This window comes from Callithrix jacchus, chromosome 16, assembly GCF_049354715.1.
Source record: "Callithrix jacchus isolate 240 chromosome 16, calJac240_pri, whole genome shotgun sequence".
Lineage (NCBI taxonomy): Eukaryota > Metazoa > Chordata > Mammalia > Primates > Cebidae > Callithrix > Callithrix jacchus.
The window spans coordinates 29,873,268-29,893,350 of NC_133517.1; the positions used below are offsets into that span (position 1 = coordinate 29,873,268).

General features: G+C 41.8%; 1 non-coding gene and 1 pseudogene across 1 annotated transcript; both read right to left on the reverse strand.

Annotated features, from left to right (window-relative positions):
- Nucleotides 1–1,145: 1,145 nt before the first annotated feature.
- LOC128929855 (large ribosomal subunit protein eL29-like) overlaps nucleotides 1,146–20,083 on the reverse strand; it is a 48,349-nt pseudogene continuing 29,411 nt past the window's right edge.
- On the reverse strand, nucleotides 6,246–6,459 carry LOC118148743 (small nucleolar RNA U3). Its single transcript, XR_004735649.2, has one exon. It is a non-coding gene; the product is annotated as a small nucleolar RNA U3 (small nucleolar RNA).

Consider the following 20,083-nt stretch of genomic DNA (forward strand, 5'->3'; position numbering starts at 1 on the left):
TGTAGCATAGGAAGGCTTTGATGGAACTATTCCTATAGCCAATAATAAAACAAAATCCTGGAATAAACAGATGCTAATTATGACCATTGTTTTTCAGCAGCTTGTCCAAGTGCTCTGTACTCTATTTTGCAATATCTGAGAAATGGAGAAAAAATATTTGCCAGGCCCTACTTGAGGCCTTTTGATTGGGACTCTTGACTGCTTGATCTTTTATTATGTGCCTTTGTATCAGAAGGAAGTTGTAATGGAATTTTGCCGTGGCTGGAGTTCATAATGGATTTCCTCCCAGGTGGTGGTTTTAAGTAAATTTAACCACAGGTCTATAATTGGCTTGCTGGAATTATAACTTGAAAGTTCCCTGCAGGGCTTGACATCAGGCTTCTGGTGTTCTCTGTATACTCTACCCTTAAGCACTATGCAAGCAACCCCAGCTCTGTATCCAGGGACTGTTTACATAATTGGCATTTTCAACATTTGGGCAAAGGGCTGAAATCGATATGGGCAATATCTAAATATTATTTAGGCATTGCATATGATAGTGAATTAAGGGTGGTGAAACCCTTTCATCAGCCTATCTTTTGGTGTCCTGAAATTCATTGTATTGTGATTCAAAGCATCAATAATCTATCCCAGAGATAGCAAAATTCTAACATCTGGTCAGCTGCAAAACATGCACCAATTTATTTAGATATAACTATAAGTGGTCCTGTTTTCTTTGCTTACAAGTGATGGTAGAATGAAATTTTTAATTTTACTCTAATCATATCTGTCAGAGGTGACTTGACTTTCTAGAATTGTATGAGGCTAATTAAAATACTGGCTCAGTTTACATCATAGACAATTCATTTAGAGAGGTTGTCTTCAAGCATATTTGAAAATACTTTATTTTTCGCTTCTATTAGTTTGGTCAAAAATGTGATTTTATATTTAAAATTGTTTTCTATTAGTCGATTCAATATATTTCTCCCTGGTGTTTAGGCATCCAATGAGAATTTTTATTAGAATATGCCTGAGCATAGGTCTTTTTTGTTTTTCCTGCTTCAGGTTTATTTGTACAAATAGCACAGGAGGACCCCAGCCCTACGCAGATGGCAGCCTTGGGGTAGCACCAGTACTTCTGTCCTCAGGCTGGCAGACAGAGATATCTACTCTAAAGCCTTTGTAGGGGCCTGGGCACCTTTGGGAGCTTGAGCTGGAACTGCAGCTGGAGCTGCAGCCTGGGCCTTGGTTTGATCCTTGGCTTTGGCCTTGGCCTTTGGCTGGCAGAGCCTGAGCCCCTTCCCAAGCTTGGGGTGGGCGATGTAGGCAAGTCAATTGAGCTTGCGACTGACACCCTTTGGTATCTTGGGCTTAACCTCCTTGGGCTTTACAAGGGCCTTGATGGCTTCAGCACATGCACTCATGGTCTTGGTGTTGTTGGCCTCCAACTTTTCTAGGCCCTTCTTATTGTGCTTCTTAGCAAAGCACATGTTCCTCAGGAACTTGGGGTCCACCCCCTTAAGAGATTTGTATCTTTGTGATCTGGTTTTCTTGATACCATTTCTGTGCCATTTTTGGGACTGGTTGTGTGTGGTGTGGTTCTTGGACTTGACTATGTCTACACCTAAGCTGTGGCTCTCAAAGCACCTAGACCTGGAAGAGTGGGTCTTTTTTTAATTAATAGTCTAGGGCATTTGGAAATTCCTTTCTAGAACTTTGAGATTTTTTTCTTACATTAAAATTACTTCCCAGTCCCACATTTAAAAAAAATCACTGGTGATATTAGGCCTCATAAAGTAATCCTCCATGTCTCTTACTTTTTTCTTCATTAAAAAGAAATCATTTTGCCCTAGTTATGGATTATTTCCTTTACTTCATTCTTCAGAATGCCAACTTGGTCTCTAGTTATATTATTCTATTCTATTCTCCTCAAGGAGAGTGATTCTCAGGAGTGATATTTTGACTGCAGCTGGGAGAATGAACTGGAGGATGTACCACTGGAGAGAAGGAGACCAGTAAGGAGCTTTTGCAGTAGCATGGGTGAGAGATGATGGTGACTTGTGCTACAAAAATTGAGGGAAGTAAAAGGATTAGAGGAAATTAGAAGTTGAAATAGACAGCATGTGGGGATTTGATTTAGCATCGAAGAAGAGGGAGAAGCCAGGCTGAGACTCCGGTTTAGACTTTGGCAGCTGGATAACTATGACACCATAGAGATCTCAGGAGTAAGAGCAGCTATTGGGGTAGATAATGTGTTCAAATTTGGATATGTTGAGTTTCAGGTGTCTCTGAGTCATATGGATGGAGAGATCTATCAGACAGCTGTATTTATCGATTTGGAAGTTAGCAAAGATATCTGACAGAGATATGGCTTATGAATTTAGTAGGATATAGATAGAGATTGAAGCACAAAGCTAATAATATTACTTAGAGAGAGTGAGTAGAATGGAAAATGATGTTTAAGGGACAGATAGTGGAAGAGAGGTCTACAAAGAGGCAGAGAGGGAGCAGATAGTATATTAGTTTTCTATAGTGGTCATAACAACAGCAAATTCAACGTTTAAAAATAATATCTATTTATTATCTCAGTTCTGAAGACCAGGAGTCTGGGTACAGCACGACTTAGCTGGTTTCTAGCTTGTTCTTAGCTTAGAGTTTCACTAGCCTGAAATCAAAGAGTTAGCAGAGCTGCAGTCCTTGCTGGAAGCCCTGGCGGGGAGCATCCATTTCCAGGTTCTCTTGGGTTATTGACAAAATTCCTTGCTGAATGGGAGATGTCCTCAGCTTCCAGAGGCTACTCATACTCCCTGGCTCATGGCTCCCTTTAAAGCTGGCAATGGCAGCATAAGTCCTTTTCACATTTCAAATCTCTCTTGCCATATCTCTCTGATTGACTCTTCTGCCTTCCTCTTCTGCTTTTAAGGGCAGATGTGGTTATATTGGTCCCACTTGGATAATCCAGGTCACTCTCCCTATTTAAAGGTCAGCTGATTAGTAACCAGAGCTCCATCTGTAAAGTCTCCTCACAGCAGAAAGTAGATTAGTGTTTGATTGAATAGTTGGGAGATGGGAATTTTGAGAAGACATATTTAGAATTCTGCTTATCACAGAGAGACAAAAGAATAACCAGAAGAATGTAGTGTTATGGAAACTAAAGGAGTAGTGTTTCAAAAAGGAGGGGTAGTCAACAACATCAAATCCTATACCAACGTCAAGAAAGATGAGACCTGTGAGTGGAGCATATACCAAATTATACCGGGTGTTTGGGGACTGGAAAGCAAGGAGCAGAGATGAGGGACACAGACAACTCTTCATAGGAGTTTGCCCTTAAATAGAAGGAATTAAGACAGCAGCTTGAGAGAGCAATTATATATTTTTTTAGATGTAAAAGACCTAAGATCTTTTAAACACTGATGGTGAAAAGGCATTGGAAAGAGAAAGAAAAGGCGGAAATTCAAGAGAGGAATAACTTAGAGAATAAGGAGTTCAAGGAGTGGGGACATGAGGGACCTCAGAGCATCGGCCAAGGGACTGGTTGTTGACAGGAGAAACATTATTCTCTTTGTGCAAGAAAGGAGGATAGAAGGAAAGTGCAATGATGTGAGTCTAGGGACAGGAAGGTGGAAATAATTCTCAAATAGCTTCTGTGTTCCCTCTCACAGAAAGGTGGTCTGCTGAGAGTATTTTCCGGTAGCTTGTTAAGTCCTGTTAGAGCAGTGTCAACGTCTGTCTTTTCACTCTAATTTCCTTATGCTTAGTGCAGTGTCTGATGCATGGTTGACACACAACCAATATTTGTTGAAAGAAACAATGAATCGATAAATAAATGCACAAGGCTGGGAGGGTGAAGAAGTCATAGGGTCTTTGGTAAGAGTGGAGAAGGTTTGACATAGCCACTGTCAAGAAAGCTAACTAGAAAAATGCAGAGTCTGTCTTAAGGGTCCAGGTGAGCAAGAGACCATGATTAGCTGGAGTACTGATGGATGTGTTTGATTTTCTTCACCATTGCTCAGAAGCTTAGGTAGAGATGAGGGATGCCAGAACTCCAGGTAGAGATGAGGAAGGCCAGATGTTTGCACTGATTTAGATGTGGGATTTTGCCAGGCAGGTGCAACAGGAGGACATATGGAGCAAGGGAGTTGAAGATAATTGGCAAAGGAGCAGCTGAACTAATGGGCTGTGGGATCTGGACCATGTGGGCAAGGAAGTGAAGACAGGAGGGACTGATCAATAGAAGGAATGAGTGGCTTGGGATTCTCAGTATGATAGACGAAGCCCAGAGGGAGTGAGAGTAGTAGGCACATGGAAAAGGTTGAGGATATAGCAAGGTGCTTTAAGTTGAGTAGCATTCCCAAGTGGCCTGGTGGAAGGTTTGGGACCAGTGGGAATTCAGGCCTAAAATCCAGGATAAAATCCAAGGAGGTACAGGGGAGAGAATGAGGTGAGGATAGCATCCATTAGAACTTATATTTAATAATAAAGGGAAGCCTGTGATTGTGGTGGGTTTAACAGGCTGGAAAGCTTCACAGTTATTTTTTGCAGGACTTTGGTGGATGATGGGGTGGTCATCTTAGAAATAATCATCCTCTATCTGAACTGATAGAATTTTTGGAGGTGGGGGATAGCCTGGTTTCCCTGGAATGTGGCAGCCAAGATATTGAGGGTGCTCAAGACTGGAGAGGTACTGAGTACTGTGCCTAAGTTCTCACTTGTCATTTGTGTCATTCACCTCTATCTCCTTCCACTAAAGCTCTTAACTAGGTGTATCGATTCCTGATGGCTGCTGTAAAAAATTTCCACAAATCAGAAATCTGAAATCAGTATCACTGGGCTGAAACCAAGGTGTCAGCAGGGCCACACTCCCTCCAAAGGGCCTAGAGGAGCATAGGTTCCTTGCTTCTTCCACCTCCTGGTGGCTGCCAGCATTCCTTGGCTTGTGGCCACATTCCTCCAGTCTTGGCTCCTGTGGTCACATTGCCATCTCTTCTGTGTCATATCTCCCCTGCCTCTCCCTCAACAGGATACATACCATGGCATTTATGCCCTATCCAGGTAACCCAGGAGAATCTTCTCATCTCAAGATCTTTGACTTGGTCAACATCTACAAAGAATTTACTACAATCATGTCACTTAGTTATGGGATACATTCTGAGAAGGCCCAGGACATTACTGTACACTACTGTATACATTATAAACACTATGCACTAGAGCTACATTAAGTTTATAAAAAAAAACGTTTCTTTCTTCAAGAATAAATTAACCTTAGGTTATTATAACTTTTTAACTTTATGAGCTTTTTAATTTTCTTAACTTTCTGACCCTTTTGTAATAATACTTAGCTCAAAACACAAACACACTCTACAGCTATACAAAATATTTTTTTTATATAATAAATTGTTTTCTATTTTTAATTTTTTTAAACATCCCCCCAAGTCCTCAGGCATGTTCCAGCATCTGGATGGCCACCTGGAACTCTGTAATCTTTCAGGAGATGTTGCCAGCACTCTGCTTATGATAGACAGTTTCCAAGGATAACCTGCGGCTTATTAAAAATGATCTTTTAGGAGATCATTCCACCTTTTCCAGTTTCTTTTCCATATTCATTGAGCACAGTGTTGGCAAGCCAATAGGTACAAAAGTTCTAGAGATGGAGACAGCACAGTGAATTGATATTTCTTTGCAATCATTCTTCCTATAGGGTTGAACTTCATATTTATATACATACTTTTTATATGTAGGTACTGGCCACTAGAGAATTGAGTGAAACTTATTTTCTTGTCCTCAATTACCTCACAGACCAATGAAGGAAAGAGATATTGAAGTCGCTATTTAAGCCAAGGCAAAATGACTAAAAGCTACAGTGAGGTGAAAGTAACAAGATGAGAAGAATAGATCCACTTGCATGGCAAAGCAGAAAGAATATGGGATTTACAATCAGACCAATCTGGGTTGGAACCATCCCTGCTGTTCGCTAACTAAGTGACATAAGGCAAGCCACCTCACCTTTCAAAGGCTTTGTTTTCTTACCTCTAATCTAGAGATGATAACATGTATTTGCAGAGCTAGTTGAAAATGTCATAAGAGAATATATGTCGAGTGCAGTTTCTATCATGGGAAGCTATGACCTAAAGGAAACCTTAGTGCACTGGGAAGAACATGGCCACTGGGATGTTATGAGTTCAAATTCTTCTCCTGTCAGTCACTAGGGGTATGGATTCATTGCACAATATCCAAGAGACTTTTCTTTTTCTTTTTTTAAAATGGGAACTACTCAGACTGCATCCTGTACCCTTTTACTCTCCCAGAGGAAGAGAAGAACGATTATTAATGGCAAATGGCAGCTGCAGAGAAGCAACACCGAATTCTGGCTTCATGCCCAGGAGAGAACGCAGCTCCTTCTCACATTTTCCAGACCTCTACACTTTCAGAGAAATTTCTCTTGTAAAAAACTATAGAAATGATTCCTGAGTGTATAGTCTTTCTAAGAGCCTTTTCTGATCTGTCAAATACTTAATAATACTTTGCAGGGATATTGGGAAGATTAGAAAAGATAATTTTGGTTAATATTATGGAAGAAAGTGATTCATTCTATTTGAGAAGTGATCTAGGTTAATTACAGGGTAGAGATGGAACTTGAACTGGGTCTTGAAAGTTGAAAATTTTGATAGCTGGAGAAAGAGGGAAAGGCATTTGGGGTGAAGGAACGACATGAACAAAAAAATGCAGAGTACATTGGTGTGCAGGAAATGGTGTGTATGCTGACATGGTGGTGAGTGGAGTATGGGTGGAGAGCACCAGCAGGAACAGCTGGGGAGATGGGCTGGGGCTGGATGATGAAAAGCTTGCTGGAAGTGCCAAGAGGTGGTTCTGAGAATGCACAGCATCTTACACAAAGACAGTATTCACCAAAGAGGGGTGTGCAAGATGATATAAAGAACTGTGGGAAGAAATTAGTAGAACTTCCAGAGAACTCTCTATTCATTTTATATTTCATTCCTCCCAATCTTTATTTTAATGTTTTATATTGCTTATAAAATACTGTACAGTAACTGATACTTACCATGTACTGTATATATGTACATATAAAGTACTTACTGATGGAGTACAGGATTAAAACTTCAGAGAACACACAGTCCTTTAAAGCACAGCAGCTCAGCCTGCCCCACACTCCCACTAAAAATGTAGTCATATGGTTCAGCTCTGTGTCCCCACCCAAGTCTCATCTTGAATTGTAATCCTCATTATCCCCATATGTTGAGGGAGGGACCTGGTGGGAGGTAACTGAATCATGGGGGTCATTTCCCCCATGCTGTGCTCATGATAGTGAGGGAGTTCTCATGAGATCTGATGGTTTTATAAGTGTTTGACAGTTCCTCCTTCACATATGCTCTCTCCTGCTGCCATGTAAGACATTCTTGCTTCTCCTTCTGCCATGACTGTAAGTTTCCTGAGGCCTCCCAGACATGCCAAACTATGAGTCAATTAAACCTCTTTCCTTTGTTTACGAATTACCCAGTCTCAGGTAGTAAGTATTTTTATGGCAATGTGAAAATGGACTAATACATGTAGGAAGATTCCTGGCTGGACCCAGGGATAATTATGTACTGTTTAGGTGGACAGATTGGTTCTATGGCTCTAGGATACCATGTCTGAACTCTGGCAGTTGCCTTTAAAGCAGGTGGGAAGAAAAAATTGTTTAAGATGCTGAGGTGGCGTCCCATTGGCCATATCTACAACATCTTCCAACATCTAACTTGTTCTAACTACCCTCTACAAGTCCATGTATGTTGTTACTGGTTTACCTTGGAGGCCCCTTCAGGATATGACACTACTTAGTGTTATATATTCAAAATATACTTTAATCCAGGTATTGATTGATGGATTGATTTTTACATGACTCTGCCTAGAGTTTAGTAACAGCTGACTAAAAATTTTTCCAGGTTGAAATAATTGTAGCCATGCTCTATGGAGTAACGTTTTGGGAGGGCATCACCCACATGACCCTGATGCCACCAGAATCCTCTTCGGAGGAGATCTGAGCCCTGCTAGTGTCTGGCTCTATGTAAAGCTGGGAATGGGGCACAAACATCAGATGTTCAGCCTCTAAGCGTTTCACCTTCTAAGGAAGGTGTCAACACCTGTACACTTTATGGAAGGACTTAGGCCTGCCTCTGACTGGTGCTGTGGAATCCTTGCACCCCAGATTGGTGTCAGGGAGTAAATCTCCAGGCTTGGTGTTAGAAAATGTGTTTTTGGAGCTCTGCTTCCTGGGATTCAGCCAAGCCATTGGAGAGCTGTACAATCTGGGGTTTGCCCTTCGAACCCAGGCTTTGATGTTTCACTACACTGAGAAGTGTTATAAATGGATCTGTGAAACTGCCTCACAGAATGGTTGCTGACTTTGCTGTAGGGATGCTGTTAAGTTCAGCAGTCTATGATTATGTTACACAGTAATGCTTTAAGAGGCTTAAGTGAGAAGTTTTCTGTAAGTCTCAATATCAAGATAGAGAGTTTTTTCCCCTGAGCACCTAGTTTGTTTTTGATTTTTTGAATATGGTAAAACATGTAAATGAATACATTTCTCTCCTTGAGAAATATAGAATCAAATTTGCTGCACTCTTCTACAAAGTGCACAGGACTCTATGGATATATACATAGTGTATTAAGTCTAACTTCATCTTATTTGTTTCCACCTTAATTTTCCTGTTTATCTGTTGACTTCATTGATTTGTCTTCTTGTGTACTGAACGTGTTTTCGTAAGCAACCTCAAATATTTCTAGAATTAAGGGAATTGAGAAGGGTAAGATGGTGGACTCCCATGTTAAGCTGGCCTGAGGTCAAATTCCTGTCCTACTACTTAATACTTGTGGGATCCTGGGTGACTTATCTGACCTTGTCAAATCTCAGCATCCTCATCGTTATCTATAAAATGGGGATAACAAGAGTACTGACATGTTTTTAAGGCTGTTGTGGGTAATAAATGGAAACCATTTAATATGGTGGCTAGCATACTGAGTCAGTGCTACATGATTATGACTATTATAAATATTAGAACTAATGAGGGAGTAAATAAATACATGAATAAATGTACTTATTTATTTATAGGTATGTTTAATAATATAAATATTTATATTGGAGGAGAAAAAACTCGGGTCCATCCTGCTGGAGCATTTTACTCCTCATAGACTGAAGCAGTGTGGAATATTAACTGCAAACCCTGATGATGGCTTCAAATCCTATAGAAGCTTACAAGCCCCTAAGCCTCTAAGAAGGATTCTTTTTTTATCTTTTAACTAGAAGGGAATGAAGAAAGGGTAATAAAATGTTAAAGTATATTACTGACTATATTGCTAACCTATATTACTTTTCACCACTAACTCCTAAAATTATTACAATCTCAAAAAACAATTCCAAACAATAAAGCTGCAGCTGGTGTGTGTGCTGTCATCAGTGCAGAGGAGGTGTTGCTAGCTACTGGCCACATACCTGCAAAACTTAAAAAGTGAAACAAAGAGAAAAAAGTAAACAGAACAGGCTGAACATGAGCAGAATGGGCTGATGATGCTGCAGTGAGTAAAAATCAGATGAATTTGAGAAAGGACAGTAATACCAAGGTAGTGTCTTTATTAGGTACTTTACAAAGATGAGCCTATTATTTCCCTGAGGAACTCTGAAATTGCATATGCTTCAGGCACCAGACTGAGAACTCATTTTGGACTGGACTCTTATGTTCTTTACTCATCTTCAACTCTATTCCAGCACCCAACATGGGCCTGGCACAAATGTTTGCTGACAAAACAAATGTATGAATGGGTTGCCTCGAGCTGTGGGGGGCCCCCAATAATAACTGGACAACCCCCCTGGAGTCATCAGGACTAAAGGAACCTCGGTGACCCATGGGTTGGTGGGTAAGTAAATGGAAGCCTTTAATCCCAGGAACATGGGAATGGAGATTGCTTTCATTCACTCATTCATTTAACAAACTTTTGCCAAGTCACTCCCATGGTCCTGATGTTATGCTGGCCACAGTGGATATCATTGACAAGGCAAAGTCAGGCTTGCTCCTTCTGGCGCTGATCGTACAATAAGAACACAGTGTCACAGGCACAACAAGGCATTCTAAGGGATGACAAAGGAAGGATATTAAATCTAGATGAGGAATAAGTTGGAGGTCTTGATCAGTTTAAGAATAAAAGGGGTTGGGAGACAGCAGGGACAGCCAGCAAATTAGAAAGAGGAGGGTGCATGGGAGACATTGGCCATGCCAGGTCAGTGTGTCTGGAGCAGAAGTGATGATGGGAGAATGATGAGAGCTAAGGCTGGCAGAGAAAGGAGGAGGCCAGCTGGGCAGGGCCTTCACACTAGGAATATCAGCCTTATGCTGGGAGCAAAGAGGAACCATGGAAGGTTTTAAGTAGGAGTTCCAAGATCAGATTCAAGTTTGGAAAACTCACTCTGGGTGCTGTGGAGAATGGATTTCAGAGTGGGGACCAGAGACAGAAAAATGACTAAGTAAGGAGGCTGCTGCATGAGCAGGCAGCAGAGGGTGGGTGTGAAAGGGATTTGGGAGTTCTCGGTGATTGGTTGTGACTGGCGAGAGAAGAAGAGTTGCCAGAGCTACCTGCAAAAGAATGAAAGTAAGATTGATGCTCTTTGAGTACTGGGTGAGACATTTTTCTACTTCTAACTCTGTAAGTCACCTTGTGATCCACAGGCAGGGAAGTGAGATCTGTGTTTAACCACAGGGAATAATCCCAAAGTTCTCAGATTTCCTCTTCTCTCCTCATTTCTAATCTTCCTGTCATGGTGGTTTCAGAGCTGCAGTCACACTGGAAAGTCATGGGAACCTGAGGTTTCCTCTGATGGGCTTTAGGACCTGACACTTCTGCCTACAGACAGATGGGGGTTAGGAGTTGCATGGGAGAGCTTTGTGGAAAACAGGTGGAAATCAATGGAAGATACAGTTGCAGCATTGAACTTCTTTGAATTTGGAGGCAGAAAACCTGCATCCAGCCTCTATCTGGTGTGAACTTGGGCATATCATTTAGATTCCAACACTAAAAAGTTATTTAACTTCAACGTTAAATATAATCACCTACAGAAGTCCATGGGTCATTTATGCTCCATAACTTTTAATTTTTTCCTTTATAAAATGAGAATTAAAGTATCTACCCAGGTATATCTTGAGTAAAACAAATCATACATGTAACAGTGCATTAGAAATGTAATATAATTAACTCTGCACATATTGGAAACCTGTGAGACTGTCATTTGGTGGACATGGCATGGCTAGTGTAAGTCAGACAGACATGGATTTGGGTTTTGAATATATTACAAATTAGCTGTCGGCAAGAGTGGCAGGATGGTATCCAGTGACTCCCACCTCCTGCTGTTTGCTCCCGGTATGACCCTCTCCTTCTGTGTGTATCTGGACTGGGCCTAGTGATTCTAATCAATAGACTATGGCAGAAATTATGGTCTGTCATTTTGGAGACCAGGTTGTAAAAGACCACACCTTGCTTGCATTCTCTCTTTGTGACTCTGATGTGATGAGCTGCCGTAAGGAGAGGCCCATGTGACAAGGGACAAGAAGGCCTCCAGCTAAGTGGTATGAAACTGAGCCCCCAGTCCAACAGCCCATGAGGAAATGAATCCTGCCAATTCCCATGTGAGTGAGCTTGAAAGTGGATCCTTCTGAGCCTGAGCCTTGACATGATTATGATTTCATCTGACATACCCTGATTGCAGCCTTTCAAGAGACCCTACCTATGCAGAGGACCCTGCTGGGTGATGGAGATTCCTGACTCACAGCAATCATGAGAAAATACATTTTTTTTTTGAGAGGGAGTCTCTCTCTCTCTATCAACGAGGCTGGAGTGCAGTGGTGTGATCTCGGCTCACTGCAGCCTCTGCCTTCCATGTTCAAGCCATTCTCCTACCTTGGGCTTCCAAGTAGCTGGGACTACAGTCACAAACCACCATGCCCAGCTAATTTTTTGTATTTTAAGTAGAGACGGGGCTTTACCGTGTAACCCAGGATAGTCTCAATTTCCTGACCTCGTGATCCACCTGCCTCGGCCTCCCAAATGCTGGGATTACAGGTGTGAGCCACCGTGCCTGGCCACATATTGTTGTCTTAAGCCACTAAGTTTTGGGGGAATTTTATTATGTAGCAATACATAACTAGCATCTCAAGCTACTCAATTTCTCTGAGTTCCAGTGTCCTCATCTATACAATGGAATCCAAATACTCATGTTGTAGGTGTTGTAGTGAGAACTCAATGAAAGAATGTATTTAAGCCAGATGTAGTGCTTGGTAGGCACTTAGTAAATGATTGTTATTACTATTATATAAAAGGCAGCAAAGCCCACGGAGAGTCAAAAGCTGTAGACATTGGGTACATTGAGTTTAGGCCAGTGACTTCTGTGGCTGCTCCATCATAGTATAACCACACTCGATTATTAATGCTTGTTTCATTATCTTCTCCGGGTAACTCTGAACTGGAGGAGGATGGGGGTGCCTACATTCTGCCACCATGGTATCTCCTGTGCCTGGCAACACTCAGTGGGGGCTTGTTAAATGAATGAATACATATTTGAATTAATAAGAGGGTCCTTGTCCCTTTGGGATGTCTGGTACTTAAAGCAGCTGGAACATGTCCCAGGCGAGAGCACAGGGGAGTGGAAGGATCACTCTGGGTGAGAGTGTCAGGGTCAAGTCGGATGTTCATTACACTCTCTTGGGCAGATATTGCGTCAGTTTTCTCATGTGTGAAATGGGTGCAAGAGTTGTCCTAATTGCCTAACAGGATTGCTGTGAGCATTAAGTAAGATCACAGACACAAAAGTACTTTGTAAATTGCAAACACAAAAGAAACATTAGCCATAAAGAATGTTAGTGGAAACTGGTCCTAAGATGGTCATTCTTCTCAAGTGCCCTGTTACTCAATCAGGCAGGTTTTGAATTTTATAAATTCTGATTTACAAAATGTGTCAGGATTATACACAAAATTCATGAACTAATTTCATAGAAAAAGAAATATTCTGACAAACTTTACTTATTATTATCTGAAGCATATGCTCTTTTCAATGGGTACAATGCTATGTGTTTCTTTTTATTCACCTTTGCAATTAGCATGGTTTGGGTTTGCAAATGGTAAACATCATTTTACAGATGAGCAAATAGGGGCAGTCTGGTTTTGCCTTTACAATGTGTTGTTGGTTCATTTAATTTTAGCTCTGAACATACATTTGTTTTGTGCCCATTGGCCAGTGGGTAAACATGCTGAGTGGCTAGAGGAAGCAAAGGCTCTGGAAAGGGGCCCACACTATGTCTTCAGGCTAGATTTATCCTGAGGAACAAGTTCCACCTCAAGTGAAACACACCAGCAGGCGAAACTGATTGGACAACCATTGTGGCCTCAGAGAAACACAAATGCAGCAAAGAAGGCTGAGCCAGTTTTCTCTGAGCAGGAAATTTCAAGGCCTCTTTCCATCACACCCCAACCTCCCTTTCCAAACACATCTTTCTCTGCACAATAGATGCCTTTCTCCAGCATTTTCCAAATTGGGTTCAGTGAGAGGGTCACCAGTTTGCCATAAATGAAGGCACCCTCTGCCATGAACATGAGTTTGGGAAACAAGGCATCCTTTATCTTCTTGGAAAATCATAATGCCCCATTAGACAACGAACTTTAACATGACTGAGGTCAAAATAAACATCATCTACTCAGAGCAAATTGCTTCCTTTGTTATTTCGTGTATCTCTTTCATAACAATGATAACCTTCTTTTCTGACTTTTAATTTTTTATTACTTTTATACTTCCTTGGTTACTCTAATGTCATGGAGAGTACAGAATAACTTTTCATCTTTGTATTTCTCCTGGGCCCAGTACAGTGCTATGAATGGAATAGGTACTCAATAAATGTTTTGGGGATAAACTGGTTGAACAATGAGCGTTGAACCATCAGAGTGTGCCACAAAAGCAGAACTTAGAAGATGAGGGAACGAGGAGGCAAAACAAGTCAGCTTTTTTTTTTTTTTTGACACAGTATTGCTTTGTCACCCAGGCTGGAGTGCAGTGGTGCGATCTCGGCTCATTGCAACCTCCGCCTCCCAGGTTCAAGTGATTCTCCCTAGTAGCTGGGATTACAGGTGCACACACAATGCCCAGCTAATTTTTGTGTTTTTAGTAGAGACAGGGTTTCACCATGTTGGACAGGCTGGTCTCGAACTGACCTCAGGTGATCCACCTGCCTCAGCCTCCTAAAGTGCTGGGATTACAGATGTGAGCCACTGTGCCCGGCCCCAAGTCAGCTTTTTTAATGGGTTGTAATCAAACAGTTACTGTGAAAACCATACTTTGCTCAACTGCTTCAGGCAGATCTGACTCTCTTTAGCCATTGCTCTGAACCATTTATTCTAACCATCATTCAGTATCATATAAACACAGTCTGTTTGTACTTCTCTGCCCAGGGACATTTCTTCATCCACAAACATCCTCTTCCATTTTTTTTTTTCCTGGAGACAGAGCTTGTTTACTGGGGAAAGCAATTTTGAAACTGCCCATCTTGATTTGGAGTTAATGGAACCAAATACACTGCCAATTTAAAATTACCAATAAGATGATCATTTCAAGATAACCTTGATAGCCTCTGGACAGATACCAACTTAGGCCATGCTTTAAACATCTGTGTCACCAGTCACCTCTCATGTGATGGATAGAAAGTAATTATTGGAAGCTTTGAATATACTCTCAGATTCTTCATGGCTCATCAGACCTTCCCTTGCTTTAAGGACAAATTCCAGTGGAAGAAAGAACTTAGACTGGCTAGAGTCAGAAGAATGCATGTTGCTATCACTTGCTAATTATCCTGTATACATTTCATCAATAAAGATTTTCTGTCTTCTAGTTAGCCCAGCTACATGTTTCTGGGGGTCTGAGTGTGAGGAAAAGAAGATAACTTTTCAGACAATAATTCTGATACCCACACGACAATTGCTGAAGGAAAGAGAGGCAGGACTGTTTGGGTTTTTTTCATGGTTAGCAAGATGAAATGCCAGAGTGAGCTCAGGCTAAAGGTCTGCATTCTGTAGTTCGAGCCCCAGTGAAAGTGGAAATAGTGGGGGAATTTTTCCCACTGTTTCCTAGGACAGGAGCAGCTCTGGGCCACATCTGATCTGTTTCATCATTCATGACTGAGTAAGGAAAAGAAGTCTCCAGGAGGAGCGACATGGTCTTGCACACATTTATCAAGGGCCATTCAAGGAACCCAGCTTAGGGAAGCAGAATTGGTCAAGAATACCTTCAGTAAAAGTGACACTGTTAAATTTCTAGTTATTGATAGGGATTTGCAAGGAATGCCAAAGACAGAAGAATCAGACTTTCTTTTTATTAATTCCAGTCTTTTTCGACCTCAGGGTGGAGGGGCAAGTGGAGCAGCAACATGGGGAGTGCTGGAGGCCAGGAGACTCAGAAATACTAAATGTTAGAGAAGAAGAGAGGGAAACTGTAGCTAAGGATAAAGGGAGGTTTCAGTGGGCCAAATAGATAAATGGGGCAGTGAATCCCTTAGGAAGCAAGTGAAATGCTGAATCATGTAATGCTGAAATTAAGGTTGGAGTTACTGAAAGGAGTCTAGGAGACAAGGCAGAAAATCATTAGCAGAAATTATCTACTGCTTTCAACATGAAGGATTATGCTGAGCTACACAAATCAAGAAAGCCAGAAAACCTAAGGTGTCTTGACAGGAGGCTTCTGTTCTAGCAGGCAGAGGTGGGCAGCAACTGGGATGGGCGTTGGCCTGTGATACCCTGGAGGCAATAGTATCACAGACCTTGGTGCAGTTGAGAGAGGGGAGGGTTCCTATGGACAAATGGAAAGAGAAGGCCAACGCAGACGGGGGCCTAGTAGCTGCTTGTGAAGAAAGTTAGCTGCTGAAGAGCTCAGCTTCTGGCTGAGAGAGCTGTTTGGTTTGGTTCTCCTGCAGAATCTTGTGGGTAGGGAGACGGCACACACTGTGCAGTCTAGGGGACAGGCTAACTGCCAGAGGGCACCATGAACTCAGGAGGTGGACAGGACATAACAACACTGTCTCAACTGGGTTGGAGCCTGAGGCTGCCTTGCTCCCTCCAGCGTATGCAACCCCAGATTTCTGGATGTAGCTTTTCCAGTGGGTGTCTAGGCAGTATACCCACCATTAAGAACTGTCTGATAAACCCTCTTTCTCTTCCAGGGGCTGGGAAGGAAGGGTGACAGGCTGTTTGGGATTCTGGCTGTGATCCTGGACATGGTTATGATTGTGTTATAGCGAACTCCAAATATGTCAGCATGTTCAGCTCTCCTATTCTTTAGTTCTCTATTTTAAAGCTTAACTTCCTTGTAATTCCTTCTCCACCAGTTCTAATCAGTAGTTCACATCTGCTCCTCCGGACCCCCAATCCTGACTCATCCCAGTCACCTGATCACCCCTGGCTACCTGTTCTGACATGCCACTAACTGTCCTTCCCACCAAAACACCCACGCTGCCACTCTAGCTTGGACTCTTGCTCTTTTTTTTTTTTTCAGATGGAGTTTTGCTCTTGTTACCCCGGCTGGAGTGCAATGGCACAATCTCGGCTCACCGCAACCTCCGTCTCCTGGGTTCTAGCAATTCTCCTGCCTCAGCCTCCCGAGTAGCTGGGACTACAGGTGGGCACCACCATGCCCAACTATTTTTTGTATTTTCAGTAGAGATGGGGTTTCACCATGTGACCAGGATGGCCTCGATCTCTTGACCTCGTGATCCACCCACACAGCCTCCCAACGTGCTGGGATTACAGGCATGAACCACTGCACCCGGCCTCTCCTGCTCTTTTTAAAATAGCCAATCAGGATTAGTCCAGCTTCTATGGTCTAACTGTAGCCAATAGGGGATGACACAGTAGTAGGGACGACCCCTGTCAGGCATAAGTACCCCTTCTCCTCTTGTCCAAGCATGCAGCTGCCATCATTGTTCCATCCCTACGCCACACCCTTCTATAGAAGTAAACTGCCTTGCTGAGAGGACTTATTTTCAAGTGCTATTCCTTTGCAGCATCGAAATTTTACTTATAACAGTTCAGATTAGGGCCAGTACTAAGGTAAAGTGAAGGAGGTACTTACAGTACTTACAGTAATGGAAGGAAGCAGTACTCTCAGGGTCACCTGAGTACAAAGTCAGTACCTCCTTCCATTCTGCAGCCTAGGCATGTCACAACTTACCCTACCGCTGGCCCAGTTAGGGTCAAGTATTCTTGCACTTCATTTCATAGTAACCAAGCCAGCCTGGAGCCTCTGTTTCTTTCTGATGTCCAGAGAACCTGTGGCCAAATCTGGAATGCATCAGGGCAGGAGAGCAGTGTTTTGTTCTCTGCAGCTCTCAGATTCCTAGGAAGCATGGATACCTTTAAAGGACTGTGGGTGCTTGCAGCCTACATAACTGTTCCTTCTTTGGGCAGAGAGAGGTGAGAAATAGACACAGCTTTCACCAGTGTAAAACAAAGGGAATACCAAAAGGACACCAATAAACTTTTCAAAATAACTTATCTGTTGTTTTCTGATTAGAAAAGCAAATAAATGTTTGTAATTGATAGAGTTAGAAAATAAAAATAACCTATAATTTCAACCTCCAAAGTTATGTTCATGCTGGCAGTTCATTTAGATTTTCATCTTTAATCACATGGTCCTGGAAATGACAGTAACAAAAATTAGGGTGATGCCCATACAATGAACATATATTGAATGCTAATTTCTCCATGACAGCAACTGTGCTAATTGCTTTACTTGTACTGTTCAACATGACCTAATTTATTTCTTTTCTTTTTTTGGGGGGGGTTCTTTCTTTTTTTATTGCATTTTAGGTTTTGGGGTACATGTGCAGAACGTGCAAGATAGTTGCATAGGTACACACACGGCAGTGTGTTTTGCTGCCTTCCTCCCCTTGAGCCACATTTGGCATTTATCCCCAGGCTATCCCCCCCATCTCCCCCCCCACTGTCCCTCCCCTGTTCCCATAGACCCCAGTGTGTAGTACCACCTTCCCTGTGTCCATGTGTACTCATTTTTCCTCACCCACCTATGAGTGAGGATATGTGGTATTTCATTTTCTGTTCATGTGTCAGTTTGCTGAGAATGATGTTCTCCAGATTCATCCATGTTCCTACAAACGACACGAACTCATCATTTTTGATTGTTGCATAATATTCCATGCTGTATATGTGCCACATTTTCCCAGTCCAGTCTATCATCGATGGGCATTTGGGTTGGTTCCAGGTCTTCGCTATTGTAAACAGTGCTGCAATGAACACTCGTGTGCATGTGTCCTTATAGTAGAACGATTTATAGTCCTTTGGATATATACCCAGTAATGGGATTGCTGGGTCAAATGGAATTTCTATTTCTAAGGCCTTGAGGAATCGCCACACTGTCTTCCACAATGGTTGAACTAATTTACACTCCCACCAACAGTGTAAAAGTGTTGCTTTTTCTTCACATCCTCTCCAGCATCTGTTGTCTCCAGATTTTTTAATGATCGCCATTCTAACTGGCGTGAGATGGTATCTCAGTGTGGTTTTGATTTGCATCTCTCTAATGACCAGTGATGATGAGCATTTTTTCATATGTTTGCTGGCCTCATGTATGTCTTCTTTTGTAAAGTGTCTGTTCATATCCTTTGCCCATTTTTGAATGGGCTTGTTTGTTTTTTTCCTGTAAATCTGTTTGAGTTCTTTGTAAATTCTGGATATCAACCCTTTGTCAGATGGGTAAACTGCAAAAATTTTTTCCCATTCTGTTGGTTGCTGATTCACTCTAGTGACTGTTTCTTTTGCCGTGCAGAAGCTGTGGAGTTTGATTAGGTCCCATTTGTCTATTTTGGCTTTTGTTGCCAATGCTTTTGGTGTTTTGGTCATGAAGTCCTTGCCTACTCCTATGTCCTGAGTGGTTTTGCCTAGATTTCCTTCTAGGATTTCTATGGTGTCAGGTCTTATGTTTAAATCTTTAATCCATCTGGAGTTAATTTTGGTGTAAGGTGTCAGTAAGGGGTCCAGATTCTGCTTTCTGCACATGGCTAGCTAGTTTTCCCAACACCATTTATTAAACAGGGAATCCTTTCCCCATTGCTTGTTTTTGTCAGGTTTATCAAAGATTGTATGGTTGTAGATATGTTGTGTTGCCTCTGATGCCTCTGTTCTGTTCCATTGGTCTATATCTCTGTTTTGGTACCAGTAGCATGCTGTTTTGATTACTGTAGCCTTGTAGTATAGTTTGAAGTCTGGTAGTGTGATTCCTCCAACTTTTTTCTTTTTGCTTAGAATTGACTTGGCTATGCGGGCTCTCTTTTGGTTCCATATGAAGTTCATGGTGTTTTTTTCCAGTTCTGTGAATGTCAATGGTAGATGGGGATAGCATTGATACTGTAAATTACTTTGGGCAGTATGGCCATTTTCACAATGTCGATTCTTCCTAACCATGAACATGGAATGTTTCTCCATCTGTTTGTGTCCTCTCTTATTTCGTTGAGCAGTGGTTTGTAGTTTTCCTTGAAGAGGTCCCTTACATTCCTTGTAAGTTGTATTCCTAGGTATTTTATCCTTTTTGTAGCAATTGTGAATGGAATTTTGTTCTTGATTTGGCTCTCTTCAAGTCTTTTATTGGTGTACAGGAATGCTTGTGATTTTTGCACATTTATTTTATATCCTGAGACTTTACTGAAGTTGCTTATCAGTTTCAGCAGTTTTTGGGCTGAGGCGATGGGGTCTTCTAGGTATACTATCATGTTGTCTGCAAATAGAGACAATTTGGCTTCCAGCTTTCCTATTTGAATACCCTTTATTTCTTCTTCTTGCCTGATTGCTCTGGCTAGAAATTCCAGTACTATACTGAATAGGAGTGGTGAAAGAGGGCATCCTTGTCTAGTGCCAGATTTCAAAGGGAATGCTTCTAGTTTTTTCCCATTCAGTGTGATATTGGCTGTTGGTTTGTCATAAATAGCTTTTATTACTCTGAGATACGTTCCATCAATACTGAGTTTGTTGAGGGTTTTTAGCATAAAGGGCTGTTGAATTTTGTCAAATGCCTTCT